Here is a 15,750-nt window from a genome sequence, read left to right on the forward strand (position 1 = left end):
GGGTTATTATTGAGATATGGGTTGTTCTTCCAGCCATATTTGTTTATTTCTGTTACTAAACATGGTTTGTTTTCCTTTTTGATTATTTTCCCCCCCTTTACTGTCCTACCTCCCACTGTTGGTTTTCATTGTTATTTTCCATTTCCTCTTCCTGTAATGCTTTGGCGAGGATGTTTTGAAGAGATGGTTTTCTAGCTGCGAATTCTTTAAACTTTTGTTTATCGTGGAAGGTTTTAATTTCATCTTCCATCCTGAAGCTTAATTTCGCTGGATACACAATTCTTGGTTGGAACCCATTTTCTTTCAGTGTTTGAAATATGTTATTCCAGGATCTTCTAGCTTTCAGAGTCTGTGTTGAAAGATCAGCTGTTATCCTGATTGGCTTACCCCTAAATGTAATCTGCTTCCTTTCTCTTGTAGCATTTAAAATTCTCTCCTTATTCTGTATGTTGGGTATCTTCATTATAATGTGTCTAGGTGTGGATCTCTTATGATTTTGCACATTCGGCGTCCTGTAGGCTTCTAGGATTTGGGATTCTGTCTCATTCTTCAAGTCTGGGAAGTTTTCTCGTATTATTTCATTGAATAGACTGCTCATTCCTTTGGTTTGGAGCTCTGTACCTTCCTGTATCCCAATGACTCTTACGTTTGGTCTCTTAATGTTATCCCATATTTCTTGGATGTTCTGCTCATGGTTTCTTAACATTCTTGCTGAGCTGTCTATGTTCTTTTCCAGTTGAAATACTTTGTCTTCATTGTCTGATGTTCTATCTTCTAAGTGTTCTACTCTGCTGGTAGTATTCTCCATTGAGTTTTTAAGTTGGTTTATTGCTTCCTGCATTTCTAGGATTTCTGTTTGTTTGTTTTTTATAACCTCTATCTCCCTGTATAGTTGATCCTTTGCTTCCTGGATTTGTTTGCGTAATTCATTGTCGAAGTGATCTTTCATTGTCTGATTTTGCTGTTTAATGTCTTCCTTGATACTCCAGATCATCTGAAGCATGTATATCCTGAATTCTTTATCTGACATTCCATCTGCTGCAGCTGTTACCTCTTCTAAAGTTGCGTTGACCTGCATTGCTTGTGGTCCTTTCTTTCCTTGTCTTTTCATACTGCTTGCGTATCTTTCCTGCAGGCGCGGGCGGCGGCTCTGCTCTCTCCTTATTCCAATTGGGGTGTCGTGGCTACCATGCCGGCAGGTCACTGGGCCTGTTCTGGGCGCTGGCGGCGGCTCTGTTCTGCCCCTACTCCAATTGGGGTGATGAGTGTACCACGCCAGCAGGCCACCGGGCCTGATCCGCCGGTCGGTTGCAGGTTTGCCTACCCTCCAGGCGCGGGCGGCGGCTCTACTCTGCCCCTACTCCAAATGGGGTGAATTGTCTGTCGTACCAGCAGGCCACTGGCCCTGTCCCGCTGGTCGGTCGCAGATCTGTCCACCTTTCGGGCACGGGTGGAGGCTCTGCTCTGCCCCTACTCCAATTGGGGTGTCGTGACTACCCCGCCTGCAGGACGCTGGGCCTGTTCCTGGCACGGGCGGCAACTCTGCTCTGCCCCTAATCTAATTAGGGTGGTGTGTGTACCACGCCGGCAGGGTCCTGGGCCTGATCCGCCGGTCTGTTGCAGGTCTGCCTACCTTGAAGGCGCGGGCGGCGGATCTGCCTTGCCCCTCCTACCACGCCTGCGGACCCCTGGGCCTGATCTGCAGGTTGGTCACAGGTCTGCTCACCCTGCGGGCACGGGTGGCGGTTCCGCTCCGCCCCCACTCCAATTGGGGTCACGTGGCCACCACACTGGCAGGGCCTGATCCGGGCGTGGGAGAAGGATCTGCTCTGCCAATACTCCAGTTGGGGTGACGTGTGGACCACACTGGCAGGCCACTGGGCCTGACCCGCCAGTCTGTGACAGGTCTGTTTACCTTGCAAGCACGGGCGGCGGCTCTGCCCTGCCCCTCCTACCACGCCCATGTACCACTGGGTCGCGGGTCTGCCCACCTTGCGGGTGCGGGTGGCGGCTCCGCTCCGCCCCCTCTCCAATTGGGGTCACGTGGTCACCACGCTGGCGAGCCGCTGGGCCTGCTCCGGGCGCTGGCGGCGGCCCGGCTCCTCCCCTCTGGCTCGACAAATTGAGGAGACTCGGGTGTCTGTGCCTCACCCCCCCTACCAGGAGACCAACTGTTTATGTCGCCACTGGTATTGATGAAGTTCTCTCCTCCGCCGCTTTCTGATGACATCAGATCTCTGCCATGTTGGTATCCTATGCGAATGGCAGAATTTCGTTCCCCTTGCCGGGCAACCAAAGCAACGGGTGAGTCCTGACCGGCCCTCAGCAGGACCTGGACAGAGAAGCAGTTTCCGCGGGCTCCTAGCCCCGGGCCAGGGAAGTTCCTGGAGCCGGAACTCGGCAGCTCCGTGCTCAGTGTAAGCTCCTATAAGAGTAGGCTCCAAGAAGCAGTCCCCGCGGGCTCAGTTCCGGGAACCGGAATTCGGCCGCTTAGTGCTTGGTGTATGCTCTGATAGGAGCAGGGTCCAAGAAACAGCCTCCACAGGCTCCGCAGCCCTGGGCCAGGGCGGTTCTGGGAGCCGGAACTCGGCCGCCCTGCGCTCGGTGTTCGCTCCGATAAGATCAGGTTCTAAGAAGCACCCAGGCACTGAACCCTAGCAATCTGTCTGCAATCCGCAGGCGAATGGCAGCCTGAAATTACCTGTTCTATGGCTGAATGAGCTGCGGTCAGTCGAAAACAGGGATGGTGACGTCAGCTTTCCAACATGGTGGCTGCTGGCCTCCTCTGTGGTCTGACCGGTTTGGAGAACCGAGATGGACCGCTTTCTTCCCCGTCTCGAACCCAGAATTCAGCCCTGAGTACGGTGCTTGCGCGGCTGGCAGAAACTGCAGCGCTGTATCCCTGCGTCGCTATCTCCTCATTTCCCAGCGCGCGCTGTAGACTCTAGCCGCGGGGCGATTTGCTGAATAAGCAGTGTTACCCTCCGTGCGACAAACCTCTCGTGTTTGAGTCCCCGTAGCCGATCCTCGTGCGATGGAAATCCTTCCTCCAGGTTCCGGAGCACCCCACTATTGCTGGAAATTCCTAACAAGATAGCCTTTAGCTGTCCTGACTTGTCATACTCCCACACAGTGAAGCAGCATACGGGGGCAATGCACTCCCCTCACCGCCATCTTCCTAAATCCGCAAAATGTTAATGGTAGTGGGTAAAGATCAGCACCATTAGAAAAATACTTCAAAGTTATCTGTATGTTTATAACTTTTGATAATAAATTTTGGAAAACATTTCAATCTCTAGTTTTAGAAATCATAGTTTATTATTACTCAAATCAAGTACTGTTATCCTGGTTGCAAAATAGTACTTAATTTAATTTCCAATTCCATCCACCTTTATTAGTTGGCATTTTACTATAACCTTCTTCTTGAATTATTGACTTATTTATTGCAAGAACAGCTTCATGTATTTGTATTCTATTTATTGAGTAATGCTACATTGCCATTATTATTACTTTCCAAGCTGAAAATTCTCCATAGTTAGCAAGAGGGAAGTCTTTTAAGTTGTTGTCTGTTCCAGTCATATCTCTTTTTAAATCATTTCTGGCACAAGATTTTTCCAAGCTCATCTTGCATTTTCTTTGTACCACATTCCTTTCATAAACCTTGATTCTTTTGAGTGCAAAATGGTATTTAGTAACAAAGACCTGACAGCTAGAAATGCTCATTGCTAAGGGTGTGTTTGTTTCTAGAGTTTAAATGTATATAAATTCCATACTGAATAATGCTGAATATTTATATTTAAATAATGAGTTAGTTTTGATATCTGAAACCACACTCCAACATTAGGGGATTCTTCTTTGCATATTTTCCTTCTTTGACATCCTTCATTCCATGTTTTTATTATATTTCTTCACCAGTAAAAAATGATGTTTCTCAACATGCATGTATTTGTACATTATTCAAATCATATAATATGCTATATATGTATAATTCAAGACAATGATGTGAGCAAAGGCAATTAACTCCTCCTTGGATTCTGACAGCAATGATCAAATGGAATTTTAAAGGAGTTTTTGAATACAAACCGAAAACTAAAGAATGATGTTTAAAAAGAACTGTGAAGAATTTTAAGTAGAAATGAGATACAAAGAGGATTCTTTTTCTTCTTGAAAATATTGAAATATTGTATTACTTCACAATAATAAAGATAATCTTTACAGAACATCTTAAATGCACTGTAACTTGTAGATCAAGCAGGAAGTTCTCTAGGACTGGACAGATATATCATTTGTCTTTTTAAAATTTTTAACAGCATGGAAGAGTGTACACTTTGAAACAGCTGTACTTAAAGGCTAAGATAATAGGCAACTGTCCTTTCAGGAAAATACTCAAGATCTGCTTCTCTTCTCTCTTCTCTCTGCATATGAGGACACAGCAAGAAATTGGCCATCTGCAGTCCAGGAAGCAGACCTCAATAGACTCCAGATCTGCTGGCATCTTGTTTTTAAATCTCAGCTACCAGAATCATGGGAATTAAATGCCAATTGTTTAAGCCACCCTGTTTATAGTAATTTGTTATAGCAGCATGAACTCATTAAAACACAAGCTTAATGGAAAAACTGATTTCTAAAGTATAAAATAATTACATGCACAACTCTATGTTTGATATTCAATTGAAAAAAAAATTCCTGAAAATAATTCCAAAATTACTAAAGAGAAAGAAGAAAATCTAAATAGGCAGATTTTTAGAAAAGATCTTGGAAAAACATGTGAAAAAATTACCTCCCAAAGACTACTAGGCCCAGATGGTTTTACAAGCTAATTTATTTTAATTTCTCTGTGACAACTCAAAAAAATCATATGTGTGTGTGTGTGTGTGTGTGTGTATGCTATTCAACCATTTAGTAAAAGAAGGTATTCAAAATTCATTTTGTAAAATCAGCACAGTAATAATAATATCTAAATTTTAAAAATCACCAAAGAAAAAAGAAAGGAAACTCCTGAAGAAGATTACAAATAAAAATAAATAAAATTATAAATAAAAATACTTTGTGCTAAACTGCTGTTGTCTATTTGATAGTGCTATTACTTCCTTCGAGTATAGTGGACACTGTATTTCTATGAATCCATCTTCCTAAATGTTCTCAGAGATTATGTGAACATGGATAAACTTTGAAAAATAGAAGTGAAATGAATGCGACCATTCTTAGTGGTCATATAGTCAGGTGCAGAGTCTTCTTGGACCCTATGCACTTGGGAACTCCAGATTGCTTCAATCTGAAGTTGTTAGTGAATATTTGACTCTGTAACTATATAACATTTTGGACCTTTATTTCTCAGACCAATTACTTCTACATATTTGACTTCCTATTTCCTACCTTAAATATCTGATTAACTTTTAGAGTAGCTCTGATTTTCTGATCAAACCAAGAGTAAGTAGAAATGTTCATACCAGAATGGAATGGGCAACAGACCTTCAGGAAGAGAATTTGAAATTGATTCTAAAATCTGCTTATGTTTAAAGGCTTTAGTGACTTAGCTGGCTGTGGTAAATGAGATTCTGATAACCTCTCTGATATTAGCATAAGGGTTAAGGAACAGTGGCAAAAGTCTCTGAGAGGGGCAATGAAGAATAAATGGTAAAACTGAACTCAAGCCATAGGATCTACAAGCTTGTAATACATAAACCCTATTTATAGATATCTGATTATGATCTCCATTGTTTTCTGACCACACATAGATGCTCATAACTGGTACTATTCCTTTCTCCCTACATAAGCAGTGAATAACTTTGTTCGTTTGGGGGTTTCTCATACCACAGACATTATCATAAACATTTTATTCATGGTGATTCTTGGGCAATTCTGTTAGAATGCAGTTTTATTTACTTACACTCCCTGTTAGGGAAAATGAGGGGCATCAGTGAACTTTTCCAAGGTGTTTTAATTTCCCAGGTGTCCCTCTTTTATATGTGCTCTCCAATGAAGGAATATTAGAGTTGAGAAGGTAGGTCACTTGGTAATGTATGGAGATTCACAGAGGAGTCCACATAGGTATTTATTTGATAGAAGGCAATCTATCAATGAAATATACCCTTATAACTTCTGAGTTACTATTAGCATCTAATAAGCTAGCTAGGCAAAAAAGAAAAAGCCAAGATTAACTGTAGGGCTTGAAGAATCCTGGGCACAAGATTCACTGTTTTAGCAGATTCCTGTGCCCTGTGTTTGGAATGGAAACAGCGGTAACCTGAAGGGATAATGTGAACAGAAATAGTTGATATCTTAGTGATGATCTCTGTTCACAGATAACCAATAATGAAAGGATACAAATCTTTCTGCCTGTGAATTCCTAAAATCCTTGCTATAAAAATACAGACGTGAGATTGGGAACAGAACATGCTGAAAGATTGTAAGGAACCACCAAAATGATTGTGATACTTTTCTTTTTTTCTTTTTTTTTTTTTTGCCATCTTAATTGTATGTGAGCTCAGAGTTAGAAATTGCATCAATTTATAGAAAATAACAGATTATGAACTGCTGAATATGATTTGATAAACACAGTGCATTTACCAGTAAGACTGTAGTATACAACTTTGTATACTATAAAGTAAGATGTAGTATACAACTTTGGGTGTGGGAGTTGACACGGGAAGCTTTACTACCTGAATCAAAGTGTATACATGCTGAATCCATGTGCACCAGAATGACCCAAGGTTCCTGGACCCAAAACCAATATCTGAATTAATAAATAAGTTACCTACAATCCAGCCCTAGTTTAATGTTTGTGAGGTAGAAGCCCACGGTGAGATACAGCAGTAACACTAGGAGGCCAGAGATTGCATTATTACTCAAGATGATGGTCTTCCCTCAATCTTTGGTCCTCATGATTCACAACCCTATCATTAGCTAAGAAAGCCAGATCTCAACTTCAATCATTTGCCAGTGGTGTTACTTGCCAGACTCTCATATTTTCTCTCAATAACCCAAACTCTCCAGTTCCTAGAATCCAGTGCTTATATTTCCTGGAGAAGTATTTTCATACCATGAGGTGTAGCAGATCTCCTATTAACTCATAGTTTTGGTCACTTGAAATGTTAATTCCTCTTGCCCCTTTTCTGTTAATATTGCATTTTTTTCCACTGGGAAAAGTTTCTTTCAGTCTGTTTAATCATTAAGGAATTATGAACCTCATCTGTGAACCCACATTAGTTCAGGTATAAGAACAAGTCTGATAAAGCACAGCTAAGCTCTTCCCTAGCAGGCACAAACAAAACAAAACAAAACACATTAAAAATACTCCATATTTCAGTTTTTAAAATCTAGGTACAGTAGGATTACGTATAGTCATGTGGGACTTAAAAGTGTATGCTTCATATTTAAAGATTTAAAATTCAAAATTAATAAGCCGAATTCAACAAATAAAACAAACATCTCTTTGGAGAATTTGCAGAGGAGTCCACATAGGTATTTATTTGATAGAAGGCAACATACATGATCTAAAAAAAATGAATAAGTACTAGGTCACAAAGTACATATCATCAATTCCAACAGAATCTATATCACAAAAATAAGGTATCTGACTAAAATGCTTATGCAAATAATCAGTAGTAAAAATAAAGTTCAAAGCATGCTTATAAATTACTAAAATAAGCATCGAGATTTTTTTAAAGGAACACTTAATAAAGTGATATATAACTAAACTTTGTAATCTGTAGCTACAAAGAAGCCTGAGTCTGTAAATACGTATACATATTTATAAAGTAAATCATAACCTTAAAGCAACTTAGAAATAACCAATAATGGTTATTCAAATACAAAAGCTAGAAAAAGACAATGTGTAATCTCAAGTAGAAGAAATAAAAAATAGCACAAGCAAAAAAATTTACAAAAAAAGCAAAAATGTATGAGCAGTAATATAACAAGTTGGCTTTTTGAGAAGTTTAATAGATAAATGTTTAGAACCTTATTAAAAAGATATGCAACATTATGCAGAAATGCTTATGTCTACAAGTACAATCTAGGATTTAAAATTCAAAAGCAAATAGTAAAAATAAATTTATTGAAACACAAAAATTGGATAAAATGAATAAGTAAAATAAATGAATTACCATAAGTACTCATTTATTCAAGAAGAAATAGCTAACTGAAGAAGATGGATTGAAGAAATTGAGTCAATTATAAAATATTTTTATCTGACCCCCTTCCTTCCTCTCTCAATTTTCTAGTTGAGTGATAAAGAATCTCTATGAAAGCGTTTTTAAAAGACTAAAAAAGAAGTGTAAGCCTTGGATTCTCAAAGACACCTGAATAATCATGATAAGCAAACTTTATAAAAACAATATAAACAAATTACAAATCAACTTCATTTATGTATACAGAAGAAAAACACTGTAAATAAAATATATGAGTTGTATTATCAATTTATATAAAAATGCTCTCATCATCAAGTAGGATTAATTCCAGAAATGGAAAAATAGTTGAATAATAGAAAATATATGAATATAAACTTTAAAAAAGTAATTAAATATTAAAAACCGTAAGTTTGTTACTATAGAGAAAGACCAATGTATGCACTTCTGGGCTTCCTCTCCCTTCCTCAAAACACACCAAATAAACTTCCCTTAGGGTATTTCCATTCACTCTCAGTGATAGAAAAGACCCTTTTCATTACCTCTATAGCAAATGCACCCCCGATCCTGAACCTCTACAAGGATAATTTGTACAAGTTCTTCAACTCATTGCTGCAATAGAAACACAGTGAGACTTTCCCAGATCACCCTATTTAAAATTGAGTCTATTAAGACCACTCTGTTTAAAACTGAATTCCCTGATCCTTTCCCAAGACAAGGGATATATGCAAAGGAGATTTAACTTTTCATCGTGTACAAGCCCATGGTTTGAAATTTATTCAAAAAGCAAGTATTTTGAATATTAAAATATAACTTTAGAAACAAACAAACAAAAAAACACACAGCCTATAGATTCTGAATTTATCAGTAATAGATTTTGCAGTGAAAGTAAGAAAAGGCAGCTCACATACTGCAGGCAAAACAAATACCACAAAATATTTGGGTTTTGAATCTCTAAATTTGCTGTATAGATTAATCCTGAACATAATATCTGATATATACAAAGGGTTTTAAAAATGTAATCTACTCTTACATATATAATTAAAGAGTAACTTAAGGACTCAGTGATCATGATCCATACACTGAAGCAGGGGATACATTTTTGCATCAACAAAGTGACAGCTTGTGTTGGTATTTTAACTTGCCAGAGCCACTTAGGCTTTATCTACAAAGTGCAGAAACATTAGCAAAATTCAATCATTTTTACATTGTCGTGAATGCATCACTATTTCAGCCAATTAGATAAAAAGTGAATTTAATTGCTTTGACATTTGTCAATTCATTTAACACATTCTTTATTCAAGAGAAATTAGATAACCTAGTTATTTGCCTTGTCTCTACCTTGCAGTCCTTCATCTGTCATGAAAATTTAGGAAGAACAGAATATAATTATCTTTTGGTGTGTTAGTCAGCTTTCTGTTGCTGTGACAAAAATACATGAGAAAATAAACTTATAAGTAGAAAAACTTTGTTTTGGATCACTGTTTCATAGGTTTCAGTCCATGGTTACTTGGCCCTGTTACTTGGGCCTGGGGCAAGGCAGAATACCAATGCAAAGTTTGTAGCAGAGAAAACCAGTTTACCTCATTCCTTTAGGAAAGGGTGGGGGCAGGGGGAGTGGGAGAGAGAAAGGGAGGGAAGGAAGGAGAGAGAGAGAGAGAGAGAGAGAGAGAGAGAGAGAGAGAGAGAGAGAGAGAGGGAGAGAGAGGCAGTCAGAGGACAGGATCTTAATATAATCCCCTTCAACTGCATAGCCTCAATGATCCAACTTCCTCAAACTAGGCTCTTCCTTTTAAAAACTTCATCATCTCCCAAAGCATTATGGACTAGAAACCAAGCCTCCAATACATGGGCATTTGGCAGACATTCCCATTCCAAACCATGACACTTGGTATCCACTGGGGATTGGTTCCAGGACCCCTGAGGATACCAAAATCCAAGGAACCTTAAGTCCCTTATATAAATGGAGTATTGTCATATAACCTAGGCACATTCTCTTATATACTTTATACCATCTTTAAATTACTTATGATACTGAATATAATGCAAGTGCTATATAAATAGTTCTTACACTGTACTGTTTAAGAAACAATGAAGAGAAAAAGTCTGTACATGTTCAGTACAAATGTAATTTTTTTCTAAATATTTTCTATCAGCATTGGTTGAACCTACAGATATGAGGGTCAAGTGCATTCAGTAGATATTTTGGGATTGTGCAGACTTTGGTTTCATAAACATTTTGAAACTATATGACAAATTACACTTGAGAACATTATACGAAAACATTTTATTAGAATGCAAAAAAGAAATTCCACAATATACTACATGACTAGCCATAAGGGAAACTGAATAAATAAAATCTCATGATATGAATTGATTTCAGTATTCTCCTTTAGTATTGTGGTTTGATTTTTTAAATCTAAGAATTGTTTCTGTGAACTATGGTGCTACAACTTTGGAAATTTTAGCATAATATTATAATTATATGAGAGATTTAAGAAATACTAGTGTAGAAAGGCTTGGCAAATCAGATTTCCTCCCTCCTCCAAAGACAATGCTCCATTTCCTTCATATGATCTTTTATCCGAACTGTTTTCAACTGAGATGTGTGGTAATAATAGTTTAAAAGTAGATGTCAAATCTGGAAGGTTATGTGCCTAAAGAAAGGTGTTTATTTATAGTATCTAGCAGATGCTTTTTGACCATGTGATCTTGAACAACCAAATTCTTAGCTTTTTCTTCTACAGTGCTTAGCTAATTACCATTCTTATATCAAAGAGCTATTGTAATAATTAAGAGAAATAAGATATAGACATTGTTTCACACATCACAAAGGTACACAATTATAATTGAATCAATACCTGCTAATACTTTTGAAATACAGAGTGGTCAGAAATACTAGTTTCCTGTCATTTGTGGGTTGAAATATTCTTCCAAGTACTGCTATTCTCCTCCTGTCTTGCCTCCTTCTGCTACAACACCATGTGGTCAATTTTACAGTGTGATAGAGAAAACACTAAATAATTGTTAGCCAAAAAGATATTAGCAAACTGAACTTTAAATTTTTAAAGAGTCCTTGTTGTTAAAATTTTAAAATGGACATGTTTTAACCCATGATTGGTGTTCCCAGCCTCTTTTTGTTGGACAGTCTTTCCACCCACACTCCATTTCAAAGATGCCTAATCCTTGTATTGATTCTACCCATTCCTCCCATTAAAAATCTCTAAATTCATTAAAAACTTGCAGGATATTATTTAAAAACATAAACTTTTAAGAAAGTAGATTTGGGTTTAATTCTCCATTCCATCATTGAACTAGCTGTGTGGCTACAGCTACATTTTTTTTTCTGTGTATCACCTTTCTCTAATCTCTAAATTAGTAAGTCACCTTATTAATTAGTTGAGAAGATTAAACATTATAAGCTCCAGATACTCAGTAGGAAGCTCTCCTATTTCTCTTCATCAGCATCACTGAAGACATGGTCAGAAGTATTTTGTGACATGTAACTTTGTGTATGCTTCTGAGATAGGTGTCAAACACCAGTGAAAAAGCATAAAGGAGAAATACTTTTAGTACTCCTCTGTACTACTGAAAACCACTTCTGCAAGTATATCCATGACTTTGCTTCCCACAGATGAACGGAATCCTGATGATGGTGGACATAGCATTACCTATATTCTTAATTTTTTTTTTAGTTGTTATTGGTAATATTTGTACCTGTCTTTCAGTTTGGGTATGTAAAAACAATGATGTATATCAACATAAATATTTGTCATCATTATGTGAAATAAAAACCAAATTATGTAACATGTGCTCTAAGAAGTTTATTGCAACTTTTTCTCTTTTCGTGTGGTACATCTATCAAAGAGCGTATATTTACCACTGGCAGGGGAGGGAAATTCAGGGAGTCAACTCTAATTTAATTTTTTTTTTTAAAGGTGGGATTTGAAGAGAGTCTGAGGAAAAGCTCTCTTGGCTGCTTTAAAAGGATTAGTAACAATGTTCTGACCTGAAATTTTGGTCTTGTGATTTCTTTCCAGATTTTTTTTTTCACTGCATAAAAAACCTGTCTGCAATGGTCTTATTATTTAATTCAATCTTAATTAGATACAATCCATTAAACTCTAAGGGATTGTTGTAAGTCCTAAAAGGGCAGAAGGTATTTTTAAAATGATAATTTTAATCATCTAGAAGTGAAAAAGATACTTTGCCAAGTAACCTTCCTTTTATAAAAGTTCTATGGTCATTTTGCTGTTCTTTCAAAATTTGAATTTCAAAGATCATAAATTTAATCCCTAGACCACATTCCCTGTTTAGGGGACGGTTCAGCCATTTTCAAAAGGAGGCTAGCTTTGTGTTCAGAAACGTATTATTTTAAGATTACGTGGCTTAATCATGAGCAAGCCTTGATTATCAGAGGAGGAGAGTCAGACTTCATCTGGTAATAAGACCCCTTGGAAAAGAGTCGCATACTGAGGCACCAACGTAGGGTGGGAACCATCTCCCTAAAACAACCTTTCAGAATCTTATAAGAATCACTGAGTACTATCAGGCCACCCCTGATGGAAAAGCAAATGCCCAGAGTGCTTTTCCTCTGCTGGAGATGTAAATGGCTGGCCTGGAGAGAAAGCTAGGGTCCCTTACTTCTAGTCCGGTTAAGGACTTCAGGAGAATAGCCTCAAGGTTCGAGGTAGGGCCATTGGAACAGGATTGTTATCCTCGCTGAGACAAAGGCAGGGGGCGGGCAACTGGTGCCCATCCTTTCAGTTGAGTGGGCTGGGGAAAGACTGGGTGGAGCGGGCAGAGTGTGTTTTGTTTTGCTTTGCGTGGGGCTCCCCAGGACTATCCTGCATCCAGTTCGCCCAACCCCCGGACGCAGAGAGGACGCAGCAGGCAGCCGCAGTGGCCTCTGCGTCAAGGGGTGGTGGGGCGGGGAGGTGCGGCACCCAGCCAGCAGACCTGGCTAGCTCTTCAGAGCCCTGTCGCCGCCCGCTGCCTCCTCCTCTCGCCCGCAGCCTTTCCGCGGCCGCAGCACTGGAGGGCCGGGCACGTGGGTACCTCCGTCACTCACTCACTCTCTCTCTCTCTCTCTCTCTCTCTCTCTCTCTCTCTCACACACACACACACACACACACACACACACGGGCGCGCGCGCATACGGATCCGCGCGCCTGTATGCCGTGCTGTTTCCCTGGCAGACACACAGGCGCTCACGAGTCTTTCCTTGCCAGTCCGCAGGGCAGCGACCCTCTAAACCCAGTCCCAGAGCCCGCCCTTGGCAAGCAACTGCTTCTCGCCGGACAGCTCCTGTGTGGCCTCTGTCACAGCTACCTGGACCCGACCCTTTCTGGACTGCTTCTGGGACGTGGAAACAACAAGAGGTGCTGGGTCAAGACACAGTAACGGTAAAGACACACTCTTATGCTAAAGGCACCGCTGCGGATAGGGTGGGGCTGGCCATTAGTCTTCCTGGAGTCCGGGGACTAAGAACCACAGGAAAATTGATGGATGGATCCCAAGAAAGACTCAGGCTGGGTCCTGGGGTGAAGGAGGGAGAATGGATCAAAAGCCCCCAGAGAGCTCTGCCAGGCTCTGCGTCCTGCACCTGTGCAAGTCTGAGATGGGGGTGAGGGGTGCACAAGAGGAGACACTTGTAGGGAGAAGCACATGGGTGGAAACGTGTCGCCATCCTTCCTTCCTTCCCTTGGTGGAAATTGCCCACAACATTCCCGGAGACCTACTGGTTTCCAAGTCAAGTCGGGGTTGAACGATGGGGGTCAAACATCAGAAAGTCCGAGAGGAAAGTTGGGAGGGTCAGGGCGGAGAGGCACTTCCGAGGTGAATTGGAAGCTGATCCTCGTGCGGGTGGGCGGTGGGGCGGGGAGAGCAGCCGGCTTCATTTCTCATTCGCTTGAGGTTCTTTGGCAACTGCAGAAAGCGACTATGGAAGGCACGGTGTTTTCACGTGACCTCAATTCCCTTTTGCTTAAGGCATCCTGCAATAAATGATCCAAAAGTGGGCCTTTCGCCGCGCAAAAGGCACGTGGTTGATGAAGAAAGCACACTTTGAGTGTTTCTGAGCATCCTGGAATTTGACAGCGTGGCGGCGAGGGTGGTGGCGTTGGGATTTTAAGGAACGGACGGGAAAGAAGGGAAACCCAGTTGTTTTTACCTTTCATTCACTTGACTGGTCTTTGCGTACTCGGGTTAAAAGACAGTTTTGAATACAGTGCAGTAGGGAGAAAGCCTTTCATTCTTAACAGGCGCTCCAGCTTTATAAATAGGAGTGAATCTAAATGCCCTAGGCGTCCCCGCGACAGACTTGACCCACCTAGTCGCAGAGGATGCCAGAACGGGATTGTTTTCTGTTTAGTAAGGAAGCAGCATTGGATCTGTAGGAACTGAGTGAAGCCTCCAGGCGTGCGCTCTCTAGCGTCTCCTTTCCCTTTCCATCCTCCACCCTCACCGGGAATGGTTAGGGTAAGACCGGGCGGGGTCTGGACTGGGGCGTGGTGACGTCGGCAGTGTTTGGGTGCTTATGCAAATGAGACTGCAACCATTTCTTTTGGTCAGGCGGTTTTCCCCTCTAGGTCTTAAAGGTAGACCCCATCCTGGTTTGCACCATTCGTGCCTGTGGTTCCCTACCAAGAAATATGAGAGGAATGAAGGGCTGCTTTATGTGCTGCAGTTGCGCTCTTCATTGCTTATTCTGTAAAAGATTTTTTTTTTATCGTTGTCAATGCCTGGTTGCCTTTTTGAACTATCAGGAACAAAGTGTTTGCTTTGGGGACTTATCATTCTCAGCCCACACAGTCCCCTGGAGACTCCTGACCCCACCCATCCCCATTTTTGCAAGAAAGGAGTTGAGATTACAGATCAACCTGTCTCTTCCAAACCTACTACTGGACTTGACAGATTGTAAATACTTAATAAATACTTGATTTTGGACTGAATTTCTTTGAAGAGAATGTGTATTTCTCTCAAGTTAAATTCGTAATATTCGACCATAAGAATCAGACGATTTTACATTATTCCGCCAAATTCAAAATTGAATTCAGTGACCATTTTCACTCCAATTTTTCTGATTACATGCTATAAACTGAATTTAAGAATGACTACAGTTCTAGTATAACTCAAAATGTAGTATTTCAATGGAATTAAGAAAAAGATGTGTTTCTAGAAGATATGCACTTTGTCATCCAATTAACAAGAATTACTATAAAATTTTATATTGGATAGCTGGTATATGAAATATCAATTACTGATGAGTTGCCTTGTCAATTATTGAAACCTTTAGGCCGAGTAGTTACTAAAACTTAAACTCTGTATTTGTAACCATTAATTTACCCAGTGACCATAGTTCAAATTTGACTATGTACGTGTTAGAAAATAGGTTTCTCCTATCATTAAAATAAAACTTTTGTGTGAATAGATAATAAATTGTATTATTTTATATTCTGGGGTTTGCATCCTGGCAGTTAGTATGGCAGATCTGAAAGAGATCTGAGTACTTATCAAAAGCTCCCTGGTCTTTCTTTTACTTCTCAATTTGCCTCTCAACTCTTTTTTTTAAAGACGATGTTAATTCTTTATTACTGCATACATATGCATGATTGGATAG

At 40.1% G+C, this 15,750-nt stretch overlaps 1 protein-coding gene across 1 annotated transcript in view; it reads left to right on the forward strand.

Annotated features, from left to right (window-relative positions):
- Positions 1-13,090: 13,090 nt before the first annotated feature.
- The window catches only part of Slc6a15 (solute carrier family 6 member 15), a 48,952-nt gene continuing 46,292 nt past the window's right edge, over positions 13,091-15,750 (forward strand). Inside the window, exon 1 of the mRNA XM_046419344.2 lies at positions 13,091-13,534. The gene's annotated coding sequence lies outside the window, so the exon portion shown is untranslated. The remainder of the gene's footprint in view (positions 13,535-15,750) is intronic.

The sequence above is a fragment of the Marmota monax genome, unplaced genomic scaffold (assembly GCF_021218885.2).
Source record: "Marmota monax isolate L192 unplaced genomic scaffold, Marmota_monax_Labrador192_F-V1.1 WCK01_AAM20220418_F8-fsc00036, whole genome shotgun sequence".
Lineage (NCBI taxonomy): Eukaryota > Metazoa > Chordata > Mammalia > Rodentia > Sciuridae > Marmota > Marmota monax.